Genomic DNA, 11,095 nt, shown 5'->3' with positions numbered 1-11,095 from the left:
AGAGAGATAGAGCTTCAACAAATTTGCATTAAAAATAATTATTTAAGTTAAAAACATTTCAATATAACACATTTTTAAAATGGGCTAAGGTGCTTCCTAATGCCATACAGATAACCCTGAAAATTGGTGCTTGTGAATTTTTAATATCTATAACAATATTTGTAAAATTTAAACAAAAAACGTGGGATACTTGCAATGGGTAATTGATGCACGAATAGTTCACCTAACTCGCGAACAGTTTTATTGTACTTAAATTGATATGAAATGTTCTGAGATTTTGCTCAACGACAGTTACTCTCTACGCTCCTTACTATCATCTATTTGATGAATTTACACCAGAGACATATGTAAATTTCAGATTTATTTCAGTTCTCTTCAACTGAGTCAATCAGTATAGTGTGTCCTCCTGCAGTATATCTTGCGTTTCGCTAATGTAAAAATCAGAGAGAATCGAGCTCACTCGGAAGCTTAGCACCAATCGTCCTTAACTGTGAAACATTCGCGACTAGAACAGTAAAACAGGAAAACAGCAGTGGTACACCAAGTTCTCTCCGCCACACACCAGAAAAGAAAGCGAATTAGTGTAGTTTTGTTATCCAGTTAGATTTTCGGGAAGTTAGTTTACAATCAGTTGCAAAATTTGTACCAAACAGATGCAGAGGGAGACCGAAAAAAGCAAAGTACCCTCCTTTACACACCAGACTCGAAAGCGAGTTAATATGGCAGTGTCATCCAGTTCTGAGCTATGTTGTAAGTTTCAAGTCTCTAGATTCTCAGAAAGTTAGATTAAAATCAACTGTAAAAATTTGTACAAACAAACAGACAAGGAACGGAGGTAATAAAAATGTACAAATGGTTCAAATGGCTCTGAACACTATGGGGCTTAATATCTGAGGCCATCAGTCCCCTAGAACTTATAACTGCTTAAACCTAACTAACCTAAGGACATCACACACACCCATGCCCGAGGCAGGATTTGAACCTGCCTCCGTAGGGGTCGCGCGGTTCCAGACTGAAGCACATAGAAGCGCTCGGTCACTGCGGCCGGCAATAAAAACGTTTTAAAATGTGATATAATGTAGTGTGTGCAGCCCTAGGTATTAAACTTTTAAAATCAACCGAAAATTGATATCTAGTGCACCAAGTACGAAACTTCATATTTAAGTAAGCAAATACATTTCGAAAATACTTTGTTTTCAGAAATATACATTTTATTCACAGCCCCTTGAAATAAGATACTTTATTTATCTGAAAAAAGTTGTAAATTTTAGTCATGATTCATGTATAACCGAAAAGGCTGAAAAAATATATACAGAGACTTGTGTCAGTCGTATTTGAGTGAAACCACTCAAAGCTGGTCTGTCACTGAGCACGTTCATATAACGGCCGCAATCGACGGAGACTTGTTTCAGTCGGCTTTCTCGGATTGAGTGAAGCCAATTGACCCGGTGATTTAGTGAAAACATTCATATAGCTGACCCGGTCCCAAAGACTAGTTTCATTCGGTTGTTTAATTCAACTGAAAAAAATCTATTGAACGAAAAATCAATCGACTGACCAATCGATAGGCGAAGGTGGTAGGTGTACTGTGTCTGTGAGGCTATTGTAGAAATTCTGGTTGATCATCCATTGGTTGTGACAGAGCTGGAATTTCGATACGTTAGAGATCCAACGCCAATATTCTTGCTGGTAAAAGTCCTTGTAGTTCTCGATCAAAGTGTTGAACGGCGGCGAGTTTGGCGTATCCGATTGTGCTTGTAATGGTTCCGACCCGTGACAAACAATCGGCCCCCTCATTGTCGTTGCCGGACGCCCGTGCTGAATTGTGAGATGAACATCAGCTGATTGTATTGTCTAGGTGAACAGTTCGTATTGTTCTGGTGAAAGCGTAAGTCAGCGGTTTGTGATCGGTGTAGATAATAAAGTCTCTAGCTTCTAGGTGAGGCCTGAAGTATTTGACGGACTCATGTTGTTGTTGTTGTTGTGGCCTTCAGTCCTGAGACTGGTTTGATGCCGCTCTCCATGCTACTCTATCCTGTGCAAGCCTCTTCATCTCCCAGTACCCACTGCAATCTACATCCTTCTGAATCTGCGTAGTGTAGTCATCTCTTGGTCTCCCTCTACGATTTTTACCCTCCACGCAGCCCTCCAATACTAAATTGGTGATCCCTTGATGCCTCAGAACATGTCCTACCAACCGATCCCATCTTCTGGTCAAGTTGTGCCACAAACGTCTCTTCTCCCCTATCCTATTCAATACTTCCTCATTAGTTATGTGATCTAGCCATCTAATCTTCAGCATTCTTCTGTAGCACCACATTTCGAAAGCTTCTATTCTCTTCCTGTCCAAACTATTTATCGCCCATGTTTCACTTCCATATATGGCTACACTCCATACGAATACTTTTAGAAATGACTTCCTGACACTTAAATCTATACCTGATGTTAACAAATTTCTCTTCTTCAGAAACGCTTTCCTTGCCATTGCCAGTCTACATATTATATCCTCTCTACTTCGACCATCATCAGTTATTTTGCTCCCCAAATAGCAAAACTCCTTTACTACTTGAAGTGTCTCATTTCCTAATCTAATTCCCTCAGCATCACCCGACTTAACTCGACTACATTCCATTGTCCTTGTTTTGCTTTTGTGGATGTTCATCTTATATCCTCCTTTCAAGACACTATCCATTCTGTTCAACTGCTCTTCCAAGTCCTTTGCTGTCTCTGAGAGAATTACGATGTCATCGGCGAACCTCAAAGTTTTTATTTCTTCTCCGTGGATTTTAATACCTACTCCGAATTTTTTTTTTTTTTTTTTTTTTTTTTTTTTTTTTTTTTTTTTTTTTGTTTCCTTCACTGCTTGCTCAATATACAGATTGAATAACATCGGAGATAGACTACAACCCTGTCTCAGTCCCTTCCCAACCACTGCTTCCTTTTCATGTCCCTCGACTCTTATAACTGCCATCTGGTTTCTGTACAAATTGTAAACAGCCTTACGCTCCCTGTATTTTACCCCTGCCACCTTCAGAATTTGAAAGAGAGTATTCCAATCAACATTGCCAAAAGCTTTCATTAAGTCTACAAATGCTAGAAACGTAGGTTTGCCCTTCCTTAATCTAGCTTCTAAGATAAGTCGTAGGGTCAGTATTGCCTCACGTGTTCCAACATTTCTACGGAATCCAAACTGATCTTCCCCGAGGTCGGATTCTACCAGTTTTTCCATTCGTCTGTAAAGAATTCGCCTTAGTATTTTGCAGCTGTGACTTATTAAACTGACAGTTTGGTAATTTTCACATCTGTCAACACCTGCTTTCTTTGGTATTGGAATTATTAGATTCTTCTTGAAGTCTGAGGGTATTTCGCCTGTCTCATACATCTTGCTCACTAGATGGTAGAGTTTTGTCGCGACTGGCTCTCCCGAGGCCGTCAATAGCTCCAATGGAATGTTGTCTACTCCGGGGGCCTTGTTTCGACTCAGGTCTTTCAGTGCTCTGTCAAACTCTTCCCGCAGTATCATATCTCCCATTTCATCTTCATCTACATCCTCTTCCATTTCCATAATATTGTCCTCAAGTACATCGCCCTTGTATAGACCCTCTATATACTCCTTCCACCTTTCTGCTTTCCCTTCTTTGCTTAGAACTGGGTTTCCATCTGAGCTCTTGATGTTCATACAAGTGGTTCTCTTATCTCCAAAGGTCTCTTTAATGTTCTTTTGGGCAGTATCTATCTTACCGCTAGTGAGATAAGCCTCTAAATCCTTACATTTGTCCTCTAGCCATCCCTGCTTAGCCATTTTGCAAGTCCTGTCGATCTCATTTTTGAGACGTCTGTGTTCCTTGTTGCCTGCTTCATTTACTGCATTTTTATATTTTCTCCTTTCATCAATTAAATTCAATATTTCTTCTGTTACCCAAGGATTTCTAGCAACCCTCGTCTTTTTACCTACTTGATCCTCTGCTGCCTTCACTACTTCATCCCTCAAAGCTACCCATTCTTCTTCTACTGTATTTCTTTCCCCCATTCCTGTCAATTGTTCCCTTATGCTCTCCCTGAAACTCTGTACAACCTCTGGTTCTTTTAGTTTATCCAGGTCCCATCTCCTTAAATTCCCACCTTTTTGCAGTTTCTTCAGTTTTAATCTACAGGTCATAACCAATAGATTGTGGTCAGAGTCCACATCTGCCCCTGGAAATGTCTTACAATTTAAAACCTGGTTCCTAAATCTCTGCCTTACCATTATATAATCTATCTGAAAACTGTCAGTATATCCAGGCTTCTTCCATGTATACCGCCTTCTTTTCTGATTCTTGAACCAAGGGTTAGCTATGATTAAGTTGTGCTGTGTGCAAAATTCTACCAGGCGGCTTCCTCTTTCATTTCTTTGCCCCAGTCCATATTCACCTACTACATTTCCTTCTCTCCCTTTTCTTACTACCGAATTCCAGTCACCCATGACTATTAAATTTTCGTCACCCTTCACTATCTGAATAATTTCTTTTATTTGATCATACATTTCTTCAATTTCTTCGTCATCTGCAGAGCTAGTTGGCATATAAACTTGTACTACTGTAGTATGTGTGGGCTTCGTATCTATCTTGGCCACAATAATGCGTGCACTATGCTGTTTGTAGTAGCTTACCCGCATTCCTATTTTCCTATTCATTATTAAACCTACTCCTGCATTACCCCCAATTTGATTTTGTATTTATAACCCTGTAGTCACCTGACCAGAAGTCTTGTTCCTCCTACCACCGAACTTCACTAATTCCCACTATATCTATCTTTAACCTATCCATTTCCTTTTTTAAATTTTCTAACCTAGCTGCCCGATTAAGGGATCTGACATTCCACGCTCCGATCCGTAGAACGCCAGTTTTGTTTCTGCTGATAACGACATCCTCTTGAGTAGTCCCCGCCCGGAGATCCGAATGGGGGACTATTTTACCTCCGGAATATTTTACCCAAGAGGACGCCATCATCATTTAATCATACAGTAAAGCTGCATGCCCTCGGGAAAAATTACGGCCGTGGTTTTACTGAAAAGGCTGCTGCCCCTCTTCAGGAACCACACCTTTGTCTGGCCTCTCAACAAATACCCCTTCGGTGTGGTTGAACCTACGGTACGGCTATCTGTAACGCTGAGGCACGCAAGCCTCCACACCAACGGTAAGGTCCATGGTTCATGGGGGGAGGGACAGACTCATAAACGGCCAAAGTTCTCTGTCGTAGGCGAATGCCGGACATTTGCCACGCCGGACATTTGCCGCTCTTGCCCCTTCGTCAGGTGGCTTGAGTAGCGATCCCTCACGTAACGGACGCCCTTCCTCGTACTTCATGTGTCCGCTTGCAAACCGCCGTCACCACATCTTACTCGATACAACCAGTGCATAAGGGACATTTTTCTTCGACATCTTGGCGAAATACAGAGCTTCTTTTCCGAAATCGAAATATTTATAACTTTTGGGAAACGAAAGCAATATCGACGATTATGTCAGTATGTAATTAGTTCTGCCAAGTATAAATATAGATCCCTCTGTATGTACGGTAGCTTCCTTTGACGCTTACTGATTGCGATAGAAACAGTCCATCGCCATGGGAGCAACAAGAAAGGAACGATGTAAAGAGAATGCAAATGTACGCTAATCATTTCTTTCTCATCACTGCATTTGTGCCTACTTTAATTACTACAACTGCATGTTTGAAAAGAAGAACGACATACTCCATATTAATTTACTCCCTGGAATCCGATATCCCTTGCGGCGAAACATTAATTAATAAAGTGTAGCGGGACAATGTTCAAATCATGACTGAAAATATGTTCACTAAATAGAGATAAAAACATCTATGAGTGACATGTAATCTAAGGTTGACATACAATTTTAAAATGTTAGAAATAAAGAAATGAAGTAATACAGAATGCTATGCTTGTAACGTACGTTGTTGTTCTACATTGTTTAGCTCTGGTATTTACAGTGTCACAGAGAAAGCGTCCTAGGTTTTGAAGGGAAAAGCCGTAATTATGATGATCTACACTACAAGAGAAACAAGAAGCATAACTTAAGGAAAAATAATGTAATGTGTGTTCCAGCTTACAAGCGACATTGAAGCAGATAGTTCCTGTGACTTAGTAAGAGAACAGGTTATATTCGACAACCGGAATAAATTAATAACTGGCTCCATTTACCGATCCCCGGTCTCAGATGAAACATTTGCTGAACAGTTCAAAGAAAACTTGAGTCTCATCACAAATAGGTACCCTACTCATACAGTTACAGTTGGCTGTGACTTCAATCTACATTCCGTATGTTGACGAAAATACTTTTCAGTCTCTATTGTAGATGGAAAACAACTTCCGTAATTGTCCTAAATGCGTTTTTTAAAATTATTTTGAACAAGGCCATTTAAATTGTAAATGGTTACGAAAACACACTTGACCTCTTAGTCACAAATAATCCTGAGCATCACGACGGATACAGGGATTAGTGAACACACAGTCGAGCGAGGCTCAATTCCGTAACAAAGAAATTCACCAAAACTAAACGCGAATTATATCTATTTATAAAAGCATCTAAAAATTCGGTTGACTTCTTTCTAAGAGACAGTCTCCAATCCTTCGAAACTATGTAAGTGAAGACCATATGTGGCTTAAGTTCAAAGAAATACAGTAGTATCAACAGCACTCGAGAGATTCATACTAAATAAATTAATAAGATACGGAACTGATCCCCCATGATACACAAAACACGACAGAAAGCTGCTGCAGGAGCACCGAAAAAGGCACGTATAATTTAGACGAACGTAAAATCTCCAAGATTGGCGAAGTTTTACTGAGGATCGAAATTTGGTGTGGATTTCAATGCGAGATTCATTTAATAGTTTCCACAACGAAACTGTCTATAGAAATGTGGCGCAAAATCCAAAGAGACTCTGGACCTATGTTAAGTAAACCGGCGGAAAGGCTCAGAAAGTACGTGCCTTTGCTGCGTGACAGCGACGGCATGTTACTGATGACAGTGCGACTATAGTGGAGTTACTAAATGCAGTTCCAAGGGGTCGGGCGGCGGGTGAGAAGGAGGAGGGGGAGACAAGGGACGCAACCCACGACCATAAATATAACAGACTGGCCCTGACGTCATTTTAGTGGCTCCAACATATCTGGGCTAAAGTCACGTGAATGTTGGCAAAACATGGTTGTTTCGTGTTGCGCTTATGGCTGTACTCAGCGTTTTGTCGGGGGAAATGGCATTACATTTCACGTGCAAGTGTTTCTATGATAGTGCAGATGCGTTTATTGAAATCTGCTGACGTGACTTTTATATGTTTTTTACACTTGAAATAGAGTATCACGTAAATTAAAGTGTTGAAAGTGATGCCTGTAAAGTCAGACTCATATTACATTTTGGAATGTATCTGTGACAATTCGGCTACAGAAGTAAGTATAACTGTTTCTCGTTCCTACTCATAGGTTCCCTAAGGATGAAAACCGAAGGCAGCTTTGGACGCAGGCCCTGAAACGGAAAATCTTTAAGCCATCTGCACACACATGCGCACCTTTTTGTATATACAAGTGAAATTATAATAAGGTAAGAGCACCTATAGTCGACACATGAAGAGAATTTTTTTCTACCTACTAATACTATTAAATAGATGTAGGTTCCAAAATTATTTCCTGAAACTTCAAAGTCTCACCTTTCATCTAAAATATCATTTTTTAAACATAGGTTAAAGTTCTGTAAAAATAGTAGGAACTGAACCTTTGAAGTGCACCTAAAATTGATTAAAATGGACCTGCTCCCAAAGTAGACAATTTTGGCACCTATAGTTGACCTAATTCCCATATCCCATTTTCTTTTATAAGTGACTAGAGCTCAAAAGGCGGCAAATCCAGTGTTTAAAGTTTTGACACGACCACACTCTTACTGTCAAAAGAATTTTAACAACATTTTACTTTAATTGATAGTTTATAGTAATTTCGTCCCGCTGCCCACCAGAGGGGCGTTCGATTTATTTGTTAGATTTTATAAATGGTACTGTGAACAAATGTAGTTCTGACACAATTTTTCGCAAATAAAAAAGTAATTTTTGTTGGGAGCGTTTGGCAGTCAACTGAGAAATGTAGGTAAAATACGATGCAAACATAGGATGGCAGACCGCTGATTTGAAATCCCGCCACGTTTTGCCAACAGACACGTGATTTATGTTGGAATCACACTAGTCCTATAGCTTCTGCGCAGCAAGGCCAGTCTACTAGTATCTATGGTCGAAGGACGCAACCCTTCGGAGCAGGTAAAATCGTGGCAGATGTCCGGGTGGCAAATGTCCCCACACCGTCGTAGGCGCTCCACAACTTCTGAGAGGGCGACAGTTTTGCCCGAGAAAAACGTGAGTGGTTTCCACGTGTCACCACGTCTTTGTTGCAACGTTGTTTCGATCGTCATCTGGTTAGGGTGAACCATTAGTGCCAGAGGTGCAGTAGACTCAACGATACACCAGTAGTGCGGCGTTTGCAACGTCCTTATCGGCCGCTACACTCATGCTCTCAGTCCATGTTATAGGCTAGTTACCCTTGTTCTTTGGGCCGGTGTGCACTGTAATCAACGGCTCCTGTAACTCGGCAGACTGTGGCAAGTGACAGCGATAAAAATTTAACATACCAAGGAATCGACGCAATTCCTTGGCCGTATTCGAGCGTGAAATCTCTGGCAGTGGTAGCGATCTTGCTGCTGTTATCCTATGCCCAAGGAAATACACTTCAGACTGGCCAAAGACACATTCAGCGGTGTTTAAGACGATGCCGTGCTATTCCAACCGCATGAACACTTCCGTTAAATACCGCCGTTGACGAAAAAACTAAAATATCGTCAGGTAAGGGAAAGAAAAGTAAGGCACTCACTGAGTCAATAAAGCGTTGCCATGTTTGAGCAGCATTCCCGAGTCCAAAAGTCATAAATTTGCCCTCAAATAGGCCAAATGGAATGAAGATCACTGTGTTGGGACTGTCTCGTTCTGCTACAGGGATCTGTGTGTACGCTTTTGCAGAGTCGAGGAAGCTAATAATAACTGTATCACTCAATGCATAATCACAGTGACTTAACGAGGGCACTGGATATCTAACCGGTATTGTTCTGGCATTCAGGGATCAGTAACCACCACAAGATAGCCATGTACCACCTTTTTTGGGACAAAATGCAGTGATGAGGACCAGGGGCTGTTGGAAGGTCGCATTACACCTTCACGAATCATACTGTCGAACTCTGCTTTCCCTACTTAAGACGATCCAGACCCAAACGTCGTCTACAAGAAGTGGCGGGACCGTCGGTTGCCTCTATGTATGGGACATGTCGTGCCTTACCTCCTTAGGCGCTCCAGAGGGTCGTGTCACAGCCAAAAGTTCATGAGCAGCTTCGCGTACTCGCCGTCTGCCACCTGTATCACTTTGGCAGTATGAACGGTTGCATCCCGCCGATATCCGGACACTGTTAAGTCTGTGGTGTCGTCAACAAAGCGTGAGTATTTCATGTCCGGCAGTAGATTGTAATGGCCGAGGAAATCCACAACGGTTATGGGTGGTTCGGCGACGCCTGAAATGGTAAAATACCACGCGAAAGCTCGTCGTAAACCCAAATATAGTTCCAAACTCAGAGTACCGTACGTTGTTATGGACGAGTTGTTTGCCGCGGTCAGACAGACAAATGTGGGTGGTCGCTTCCTGTACAACGTAATCCGTGGGTAAATGGACAAATTGGATCTAGCGTCTATTAGATATTTCCAGCGGGACCGCCGATCACTAACAGACAGGAGCAGAGACTGAATGAAATTTTCACTCTACAGTGAAGTGTGCGCTGATATGAAACTTCCTGGCAGATTAAAACTGTGTGCCGGGCCGAGACTCGAACTCGGGACCTTTGCCTTTCGCGGGCAAGTGCTCTACCAACTGAGCTACCCAAGCACGTCTCACGCATCGTCCTCACAGCTTTACTTCTGCCAGTACATCGTCTCCTACCTTCCAAACTTTACAGAAGCTCTCCTGCGAACCTTGCAGAACTAGCACTCCTGAAAGAAAGGATATTGCGGAGACATGGCTTAGCCACACTCTGGGGGATGTTTCTAGAATGAAATTTTCACTCTACAGCGGAGTGTGCGCTGATATGAAACTTCCTGGCAGATTAAAACTGTGTGCCGGACCGAGGCTCGAACTCGGAACCTCTGCCTTTAGCAGGAGAGCTTCTGTAAAGTTTGGAAGATAGGAGACGAGGTACTGGCAGAAGTAAAGCTGTGAGGACGGGGCGTGAGTCGTGCTTGGGTGGCTCAGTTGGTAGAGCACTTGCCCGCGAAAGGCAAAGGTCCCGAGTTCGAGTATCGGTCCGGCACACAGTTTTAATCTGCCAGGAAGTTTCAGGAGCAGACACTGATCGGCAATCGGAGGAGGCGCCAACTTCCAACCACCATTGTCATTTGGGTAAGTGTAGAGGCTGTGCATCTGCGCGCTTGCTCCCCGAATTTCCGTTGGTACCAGCAGTTACCTTGCTGCTCAGACTTGGTTGCGGAAGGGGTCGTCGATGACTGCTGCGCGAGCGTCGGCGGTTTCACTTCCGGCTTCTGTCGCTCGTGTCGCGTCGAGGTAACAGATGGCCGAACTGCTGCGTCAGTAGGTCTGCCTTGGCCACTAGGGCGTCGTAATCTGAGCCTAACTGTCGTCGCGCTAACGCAGTGATTGCGATGCCAGGAGCCGGCGTCACCGCGTCCTGCATTTTATCGGCTAATTCCGCTACGTCGTTCAAGGGCGTATCAGACTGTGACGCTATCTATAGCTGCTGTGACGGCGGTGGCAAACGACTGCTATACATGGTGTTACAAAAAGGTACGGCCAAACTTTCAGGAAACATTCCTCACACACAAATAAAGAAAATATGTTATGTGGACATGTGTCCGGAAACGCTTACTTTCCATGTTGGAGCTCATTTTCTTACTTCTCTTCAAATTACATTAATCATGGAATGGAAACACACAGCAACAGAACGTGCCAGCATGACTTCAAACACTTTGTTACAGGAAATGTTCAAAATGTCCTCCGTTAGCGAGGATA

General features: G+C 42.5%; 1 non-coding gene across 1 annotated transcript; it reads right to left on the bottom strand.

The window, feature by feature from the left end:
• Positions 1-9,884: 9,884 nt before the first annotated feature.
• On the bottom strand, positions 9,885-9,959 carry Trnas-cga (transfer RNA serine (anticodon CGA)). Its single transcript has one exon. It is a non-coding gene; the product is annotated as a tRNA-Ser (tRNA).
• Positions 9,960-11,095: the final 1,136 nt, after the last annotated feature.

The sequence above is a fragment of the Schistocerca gregaria genome, chromosome 2 (genome assembly GCF_023897955.1).
Source record: "Schistocerca gregaria isolate iqSchGreg1 chromosome 2, iqSchGreg1.2, whole genome shotgun sequence".
NCBI lineage: Eukaryota > Metazoa > Arthropoda > Insecta > Orthoptera > Acrididae > Schistocerca > Schistocerca gregaria.
This window is presented reverse-complemented; position numbering and strand designations above follow the sequence as displayed.